The 10,074-nt window shown below is 41.2% G+C and overlaps 1 protein-coding gene across 1 annotated transcript in view; it reads left to right on the top strand.

The window, feature by feature from the left end:
• Window positions 1-1,855: 1,855 nt before the first annotated feature.
• SLC7A2 (solute carrier family 7 member 2) overlaps window positions 1,856-10,074 on the top strand; it is a 58,012-nt gene continuing 49,793 nt past the window's right edge. Inside the window, exon 1 of the mRNA XM_069484914.1 lies at window positions 1,856-1,985. The gene's annotated coding sequence lies outside the window, so the exon portion shown is untranslated. The remainder of the gene's footprint in view (window positions 1,986-10,074) is intronic.

The following is a 10,074-nucleotide window of genomic DNA, read 5'->3' as shown; positions in this document are numbered from 1 at the left end:
TAAAGAGGAAACTGGACAGATGACAGTGAAAAGTGATTGCAAAATACCAGACAGGGTGAGGTAGAAGAAGATGGGTAGAAACTTTACCTAACTAGGAAGAAGATGCTAATTCCATCCCGGGCAGCAAAAGGAAATGCAAACTAAGATGAAGTCAAAATAGCTTACCCTGTTTCAAACTTTTTATTTCTAAAAATTCTATTATGTTTTCTCTTCTCCTAGTCCATCTTAGAGATTCATACTAAATCTGTGGGCATCCTATTCTTTCTACATCTAAATACATTTTAAAAGTTGAGAAATAACCAAAAATGTGATACAAGATTCTGGGTTAACCAATAATTTTGAACAGAAAATGGAATATATTAAGTCAAAGAGTAGTGTGTCAAGATACTCAGCAATCTCGTTAGAAAGTTGTTAAAAAGGACTTGCTCATTTTTGCTCAGAAATGAAATAGCAACTGTCAATTGAGTCAGAATGCGATCTTTGATTTATCTAATCTGCCCGTCTGAGCACCACTTCCTGAGATAAGAACACACTTTCTAAACGTCAGATTGATCTGTGTATCCCAAATCATTGTGTTCCAACCTAATCACAGATTCAACACAGATTTAAACACAGGATGTTTAAATAAAAATATGTGGGGAAATAATTGCTGAAGTTTTAAATTAGGAATCTCCATTTTTTTAAACCAGGTGAAAATTTTTATATCGGATTCCTCGCCCTTAGAAATTAGATGCAGCATCTTGAGTATCAAGTCTTCACCCAGTTGTGCAATGCCTCAGAGCTGTGGGATTGAGTGGGAGTTTAGATTGAGCACACATTCTTCATTTCCCTCGATACCCTTGTAATCGGATGTTACTTAAACCTTGAAGTTCTTTCATGGGATCTACGGATGGCTTCATGACGTATATGAACTCTGGAAACCGTAATAGATTTTTGTCCTTGTATCATTTTCTGGAGTGAAGCCCATACCATTAGATTCTCTTGGGAAAACATGTCTTGAAGTTAAGAATGATTCAGACCATCACATTCTCTATATATACTGTGCTGAATCAATACAAATCTGGCACTTTGCCAAACTTATTAGTCATAAGTCGATAGCACGATATTAAGCAAAATAGGGTAGAGCTTTCTGGAAAACAAAAATAATACAATACACTTACTTTTCAATTCAGTGCCGGTGTTTTGCTTCATTTTGGATTAAAATTAACAGAATTTCACATTGTGACTTTAATCTTATCAGCGACTCCTAAAGTCAACAATAGCACAGTATGAGAAACCTTGATTGTGTAACTTGTGCTCTCACTCCCCTGGAAATAGCAAATGTCATCTTCTCATAAAGTCACCCCTAAATAATCATGAGTACTTGTTCACGTTCACTGGCGTTTTCAAAATAGCAACGGCACAGTATTTATGAAGTTTTATATTTTATTTGACAAAGCACACCGATCTGGGCTTCTACTTATGATTATCATTATATTTTGTTATTATTTTATTTCCGAATTCTTCCCAGCGTGAAAAGGAAACGCGGGATCAAAACCCACTTAGATGAAGTCTGCTTTGGGTCCTCCAGGGAAGGCAAGAACTCTTGCTCGCGGGCAGCTCCGCGGCTTCCCGAGCCGGAGCCCACCCGCCAGCGCAGGCGAGCGCACGCCCAAGTGTGCCGGCGCTGGGGGCCGGCGACAGACCCCGGGCGCAGCGCCGGACGCCGCCCACCGCGAGGATTGGCCAGCGCGGCCCGGGGAGCGCGGGGGAGGGGAGGAGGCCCCGCCCCGCGCCCCACGCCCCGCCCCCCGCCCCCGGCGGCTACTCAGAGGGGCGCCCACGTGCCCAGCCCGCTTTCTGCAGCGCGGCGGCCGGGCGCTCCTGTTCGCGCGGACCCGACAGGCGGCGGCCGCTCCTCCAGCCTCCCCGAGCCGGGGCGCCCCACACGGTCCAGCCGCTCGCACCCCCCGCCGCCCCCTCGGCGCGGCCCCAGCGCAGCCCCCGTAAGTTGCCAAGTCTCCTGCCCCGCTGAGGGGCCGCCGCGAGGGGCGGCCCGGGCGCTGGGGCCAGCGGGGACGGAGTGGGACGGGGGCTCCGAGCGCCGCGTCCAGCTGCGTGCAGCTGCCTGGAGGCCGCGATCCCGCCGCTCGGAGGCGGAGAGTCCGGGGGCCGCGGGCAGGGGCTGCAGCCGCGCACCCTCGTCCTCGGGGCTGCGCTCCGGGGTGCGCCTCGCCTCGTGCGGCCCCAGTCCGGGGTGCGGACGGCGCTGCCCCGGGACATCGGGGGCCGCGGGAGCTGGGAGAGCGCCTGGCAGGGCGACTCCGCGGGGTATCCTGTAGTCACTCTTGTTCTGGGGGCCCTGGGCACCCCTCTCTGGGAGGGTAGGCCGAGCCTCTCCTCCAAGCACGCCGAGGGGTCCCCGAAGTCGCCTTCCACTCCTTTGGGGTTCTTGTAATACCGAACTAGGCTTGGAGCGCTGGAAGCCTTCTCACATCCTGCAGGTCCGGGACCTTGGCAGGACAGGTAAAATGGCCTGTCGTGGCGTCTGTAGCAGAGGTGGGGAACCTGCGGCCTTAAGGCCACGTTGTGGCCTTCTAGATCCTCAAGTGCGGCTTTTTGGAAGAAGAAGGTGTTTTAAAGTGAGTGGGTGCCGTGCTAACCCGTTTGACATGGGCTATATCTTTAAGCCCATTTCATTAAGTCTTCAGCCTTGAACTCGAAATGCCCTTCTTGAGGCTTAGGGAATCACCCTACCCATCACCCCCGAGTACTTGTCAGTCCGGAAAACTTTCCACCTTCTGTTTACGTGTACAGCCTGTGGGGTAAGGTATTCAAAGATTGTGTCTTAAAGCTATTTAAAAGAAACATGCTCAACAAAATCAGTCCTATATGGCTGTAGAAGTGGAAATAGTACCTAGATTTCAGCAGAGAAAGTATTCAGCCTGTTCAAACTTTCAAATATGTATACAAAACTGTCTACAAAAGCCTTTAGGGGACTAATTTCAGACCGGTAATAAAATTTATCTAGACGTTTGTGCAGTAACACGAATCCTTTTAATGGGGCGATATCGCCAGATCTTATTCAAATAGAGCTCTGTGAATCCTGTCCTGCAACCTGGGACTTGAAGTTAAAGGGTTTGTGGCCTCTGGCTTGATACTTTTTCTTTCATACCTGAGCCAGTCTTTAGAACTTCTGTCTCCTCTTTTTCCCTCAACATCAGTAATCATTATCTTCTCGGGGAAAGTGAACCATTTTTTGTTTGTAGTCTTTCTCAGGGGGAGGTACAGGATAAGAATATTCTATATTAACTATACATTTTCTTAGGGTTGCTTTGTAATAGCAAGTCCCTTTTTCTTTTAATTGCCCTGAAGCTTAACGTGAAATGCTCTCTCAGTGCAGAAGAGCATGACTTTTTTTTCTCCCTGTTCTAAAAAGTTGCTAGTTGGCTGCTGTGGATTGAATCTGGGAGGCTACGTTATGATGATTTTTTTTTTTCTTTTCCTCCCTTGCCCTCTCACTTTGTTTCCACACTGTACCTTGATTCGGGAATGTCATTTACCTTAAGGCATTTTAATCTTTTAGGGTGTGCCATGGCCTTGGAGACCAGAGTGAAGCCCTGTGATATCTGCAAGGATTCTGTTTGCAGAATCCTTGGCCTCTTTTGCAGGTCGGCGTAGCCCTTTTGATTCCAGACTCTCTGATCATTGTCACTGGACTTAGGAGCTTGCGACAAACAGAGGCTACGAGGGGAAACATGATAGCTTGGTGGTCTGCAGAATTTTAAAGTTCGTGTTTCTTGCTTTCCTCTGCAAACATGCCCATCTTTGCAGAGTGGAAGTGCCTTGTCTCCATTCTAGGTGGCCCACCTTCTGTTCTCTTCTTGTACTTCTTAGCTTAAGTCATTGCTTCTGCCTGCTCACGCCAGGCATATATGGCCTGCATCTGTGACCATTTCTTCTTTTGGCCCTACTTTTTCAGATGGTTTTTCCCTCATAGTTTTCCTCCAGTAACTTCTCTATTTAGCTTAGTTTCTGTCTTCCCTTCTGTTTTATTTGTATGCATCTCTCTCTTCTCTCTCTCTCTCTCTCTCTATCTGTGTGTGTGTGTGTTCAGAGCCATCTGCTGGTTTTATTTTGGTGCCCTTCAGTGACCAACTTTCAGAACAGAGTCTTGAAAACACCTTCTTGTTGCTATGTGCCCTATTATTTTCCCAAACTTGTAGATACGAACACACTGATTTTAAAGACTGGCTTCTTATGAACAACTTCCTGGATGCCACACATTTAGAACAAAAGCAAAATTTTCAGTTGAATGTATTTCTAATTATTCACGTGTTTAACATTGTGTCCAGTATTTGAATACTTTTGTCATCCAACTGAATCCTGAAAAACTCAAGTTTTCTGTAAGATTTCACTTACGAGATACTGCTTGTCTAAATAGTTTTGAAAATCTAAAGTGGTTAACTCCTCTATAAATCTTTAATCTGGATATTCAAAACCATATAGATAAAGCCTTAAAATAACAGAAAACTAATGGAATTATTCTATTTAAAAACTTTTCATTCTGGTGCTTAACACAGTGTGTATCACATAACACACACTCTATCTATTGTTGAGCAAATGCTGCTGATTTCAACAATTTGAGAAAAGGTGTTTTATCTGTCTTCAAATGTATTTATTCCTTCATTGAAAACTTACTGAGTTATTCTTTACCAGGCACTGGACAACCAAAAAAGTAAGTATAGCTCCAATTTGGGTAGGATTCTATAATTATTTTTACATTTGGGAAACTCTCTATTGATGGATTTTAAGAATAGTTTTATGTTTTGCTGTAACTGTATAAAAAAATAACACCACCTCTAGGCAGGTGACTTCAATAGTGTCTGCATCAGAAGGCAAGTAATGAACTTTAAAATATGAAGACAGTGCTACTGTTTCATCATCAAAAGCCCATGTGCTTGGCATTTTTGTTTCACCAGTAGTAACAAACTTGTCCCAACTCCTCTTAGGTTTCCTTTGACTTGCCTTTCTGGCTATTGTTTTAAAGTGGTGTCTGGCTGAGGAAATGTTGTGAATGCCATTGACAAAACCAACTAGAAATTCGTTTCCATCATCTTCCAGCTAGTTAAGATAATCACAGGATGATTGATCTATTAATTTTTGTTGTTTAATATAATAAACATAACTATTATATATTAATCTATGCAAGCAAGCAGTATACCATCGCTTTTCACATGCTTATGGGTTCTTTTAAAATATTTCTGAGAAGGGCCTCTGCCGCCATTTTGTTCGCCTTGTCGCTGATAAGTTTAATTAGTATTGACTTAAAAGATTCGAATTGATGTGGCTTTTGTTTAAAAGGCTGAATTTGAATATGTGGGTCATGTCTCTTCTGTTCTTATTTAAACTTTTAGTTTGGATCTCTCTCCTCAGAGAGCTCTATGGCTCCCTATTTTTCTGGGTGTGTATGGATATGATACATTGTGGAAAATCTTGGGGTTTCTTGACACGAGACTTTATACATCCAAGACTGACTGAATCATCAAGCTGGAGTGTTCTAGTGCTGCAAATGTCATGCATTTAATTTTATGCCTTATTCCTATCCCCTTGCAAAAAATAGAAGTGAAAAATAAACTGTATAAAATGAAATGAAAAATAAAGTATATAAAATGAAAACTACACCCACATACTCATTCTGGCCCTGCTGCATGCTGGCACCTCTTTTCACAACTGAGCCCAATCTGGGATTCAGTAATAAGGCAAATGATATGAGAACATTCCATGACCTTTCGTCCAGGAGTTTGAAAAAAAAAGAAAAGCCCTGACTATGTTGTATTCATTTTTGGAATATTTGGTGAACAATACACAACGAAGAATTTTTATGTCCCCTGTTGATTCGTACTAGTTTTTCCCACAGTTGTGGGGAAAATTCTCTTCTTTCCTTAACCCATTCTGGTTTCAAGAAGGCTCCTTAAGTCTTCATTCAGTTATATCTAAAGCAATGCTAGCTTCACCATCAAAACCTACTTCCTTCCCGTGGAGACCTAGTGATCACAGTGTATAGACTCTGATGTCACCAGGGATCTGAATGACGCTGTAATTAAGATGCTCTTATTTTATACTTTTACTTTGCCCAGGTTTGTTTGTTTTTGTTTTGTTTTGTTAACAAATTGTTTTGATCAGATTTTGAGGTAAGTGGATCTATGCCACTTAAAAACAGATGTCTCTTCCAAACATCAAGTAGTAAAGTAAACCTTCATGCTCACTTTTTATTCATTTTTACTTCTGTGTGGGCAGAAAGATGTTATGTGGGTTGGTAACTTGATCATATTTGGAAGATAAAACTTGTTTGGTTAGGGCCTTTTCTTGCCTTGGCTGTGGGGTATCTATCTGTTATCTTGGTAAATGATGATGATGATGGTGCTAGTCACTAGTGGAATTAACAGTTATTTTGTATTGAACCATAAAGGAAAAAATGGAATCTCTTTGCAGGTTCAGTGTTATTTGTTTACTCCTTTAATATGACCTTGGGGCAGATTTTCTGAATGCAGTGCAATTTCTACTTTGAAAAAAATCACACTAAACTGTCTAGAACTTGAAATATATTTGACTGGCAGGAGTGGGGAATCTGTGTATGGCATGCAGTGTCTGTTTTCCCAAATCATGTGGACCTTTTGGGTTATATTCCTCCTCCACCATTCATGCTATCTGGCTTCTAAAAGAAGGTATGCATTTGGTGGAAACAACTGAATTTGATTTTTGTGAAACTAATTGCAAAATTTCTCACCAGTAATATGCAAAATTTGTAGAATTTAGTAATTGTATGTGTAACCCAATTACAGAGTGCTGTTTTGATACACTGGGATTCCCTTGGAATAGGAAATATGACTTCATAACTTTGATTCTAAGAATATCCTATGAGACATTCTGTTAGGAGTTTTCCATGATCAGAGGTTAATCCATTTTGGATGACTACGTGTTGTATATAACTATGACCCAGATCTAGAATCTGTAGAGAAGCAAAGAATAAATTGCTATCCTCTGGGTGTTGACCACCTAGTAAAGGAGATAATAAACATAGTATACATATAATTCAAAAAGTATGATAAAATGCCATTTGAGTGATAGAAGGAGCTGAAGCGTCATGAGGAGAGATAATCTAAACATTTTTTTGAATATACATTGTGTTCCTGAGCAAGACTAAGTAATCAATCAATTTTAGGCAATATTATCATTACTGTTACTACTTTTAAAACTACTGGCCGGGCGCGGTGGCTCACCTGTAATCTTAGCACTGTTATCTTAGCACCGTGGGAGGCCGAGGCAGGTGGATCATTTGAGCTCAGGAGTTCGAGACCAGCCTGAGCAAAAGCGAGACCCCGTCTCTACTAAAAAAATAGAAAGAAATTATCTGGCCAGCTAAAAATATATATAGAAAAAATTAGCCAGGCATGGTGGCACATGCCTATAGTCCCAGCTATTCGGGAGGCTGAGGCAGGAGGATTGCTTGAGCCCAGGAGTTTGAGGTTGCTGTGAGCTAGGCTGACACCACGGCACTCTAGCCCGGGCAACAGAGTGAGACTCTGTCTCACAAAAAAAAAAAAAAAAACTAATGGCCAGGCACAGTGGCTCACACCTGTAATCCTAGCACACTGGGAGGCCGAGGTGGGAAGATGTCTTGAGCTCAGGAGTTCGAAACCACCCTGAGCAAGAATGAGACCCTGTCTCTACCAAAAATAGAAAACATTAGCCAGGTGTGGTGGCGCGTGCTTGTAGTCCCAGCTACTCAGGAGGCTGAGGCAGGAGTATCACTTGAGCCCAGGAGTTTGAGGTTGCAGTGAGCTATGATGACACCACTGCACTCTACCTGGGGTGACAGAACGAGACTCTCTCAAACAAAACAAAACAAAACAAAACCACTACCATTCCTCCTCCTCCTTGATGAGACTTGGGTCCCTAGAAATTGAGTTTGGGCTGAGCTAGTTATTCACCAACATTTGTGTTTGGGAGGGCAATAATACTTATTAATGATTTGGCAAAATTTCATGTAATTTATTACCCTAGGTCTCTAAAAAGTTATATAAAAATTCAAACTAGTCTGAAATGTCTTAAGAGGAAAGTAAAAACACATTAGGTTATATTTTAGCTGGAAATTCCAAAATTGTGGTCAAATTAAGAACATGAAATTATCTTAATTTCTTACTCTAAAAGTTGAGTTGTTGCATTAGGCAAACTTGGTACTTTCATACAAACTTAATGAGTTTAAAATCCATAAAGGGACTTTTCAAGAATAGAAAGATCACAAGAGGCCTTAGGCATCTTGCCCATTATTTCTTTTCCGTGGAGGAGATTCTCTGAGGACCACCAGAAAAGCAGCCAGCACCTACAGCTTAGTGTTGGCTCCAGTCTCGACTTGCAGCATGGAATGGAGAAAGGACTGATAAAAAGTGTTAATAGTGGTTCTTTTTGCTTAAGAATGTTTTGGCTATTCAGGCTCCTTTTGGTTCCAAATGAAGCATAGAATTTTTTTTAGATCTGTGAAATATTAATATGACCTTGGTATTTTGATGTAGATTGCATTGAATCTGTAAATCACTTGTAGTATGGGCATTTTAACAATGTTGATTCTACCCATCCATGAAAATGAGATGTTTTTCCATTTGTTTGTGTCATCTACAATTCCTTTCATCTGTGTTTTGTAGTTCTCCTGTAGAGATCTTTCGCCTCCTTGGTTAAGTATATTCTTAGGTATTTTATTTTCTTTGTAGCTATTGTGAGTGGTATTGAGTCTTTGATTTGACTCTCAGCTCGACTGTTATTAGTAAATAGAAATGCTACTGATTTGTGGACATTGATTTTGTAACCTGAGACTTTGCTGAATTTATTTATCAATTCTAGGAGTTTTTTGGTGGAGCCTTTATGATTTTCTAGATACAAGATCATATCGTCAGCAAAAAGGGATAGCTTGATCTTCTCTTTCCGGATTTAGATACCCTTTATTTCTTCAATACCTGTTATACATGGCTCTTCTGTTGTACGGGGAAGGTTTCCATGGAGATACGGAGCTTGGTGTCGTTGCCTCACCTTCCAGATTTCTGGTTCTCGTGAATGTACCTTTTTTTAAAAAAAATTTAATAATCATTTCTAAGAGGTAGGGGGAAGGAATGGACAAGAAATTGATTCACAATTTTAGCCTGCTAGACAAATTCTTTATTTAAAGGAATGATGGGGTGAGTCCATTTCTACTGAGTAAATCACTTCACTTTTTTTTTTTTTTTTTGATAGACCTCAGGTGCTCTGGATTCCATTAACCATAATTCTTCACAGCACACGTGCTGTCGTGCCATTATTGGTTCGTATATGGCGAATAGGGATTATTCATTTTAGGTTCTTGGGTTGGGTGGTAGGTGAGTAGTCATTATATTATCACTTTAAAATAATATATAAGTAAATACAATTTTAAATGAATTTCCCTTAAATAATTAGTGGATAAAATTTTCACAAATTTCTTCTTTGTTTTTTCTACAAATAGAAAACATCTTTATTAAAGAAAATTTTCCCCTTTCCTTTAGAAGGATGGCTTTCTTTAGACAGTGATTGTATTTATTTCTGAAATTTACTTTATACACATTTCTGTAATGTTCCTGATGTCTTCTAGCAAAGAGTACTTATTATTTGTACAGGGGGCTCATGGTTCACAGGACGTTTGTGACTTGCGTAGGTACTTGTCCTGATAAAAATTTAAATGGAAACTCTTCCTGATAATTTGTATCAACGTGGGAATGAATTCCCCTGGGAAAAGCCTGTCCCAAACTGTAGGCTACTCTGTGTAGGCTTTTTATCTGCTTTAAAGACCATACTAAACAACACAATTTTATATTTATGTTTGAATTCAACAGTAAGTTTGAAGTGGTTTCTTTAGTTCTGTTGTAACTTGAGCAATCATTTGGGAGGTGTCTTTGCTCTTGAGTTTTGGGGAGACTTAGGAGGAGCCTGGAGTGAGCTTTGTAACTCCCTCCTTAGAGCTCAGAGACCCTCTGATGTGTTTTAGCCACGTGAGGAATTTACCTTTGATCCAGGGCAGCCTATTCA

The sequence above is a fragment of the Eulemur rufifrons genome, chromosome 12, assembly GCF_041146395.1.
Source record: "Eulemur rufifrons isolate Redbay chromosome 12, OSU_ERuf_1, whole genome shotgun sequence".
NCBI lineage: Eukaryota > Metazoa > Chordata > Mammalia > Primates > Lemuridae > Eulemur > Eulemur rufifrons.
This window is presented reverse-complemented; position numbering and strand designations above follow the sequence as displayed.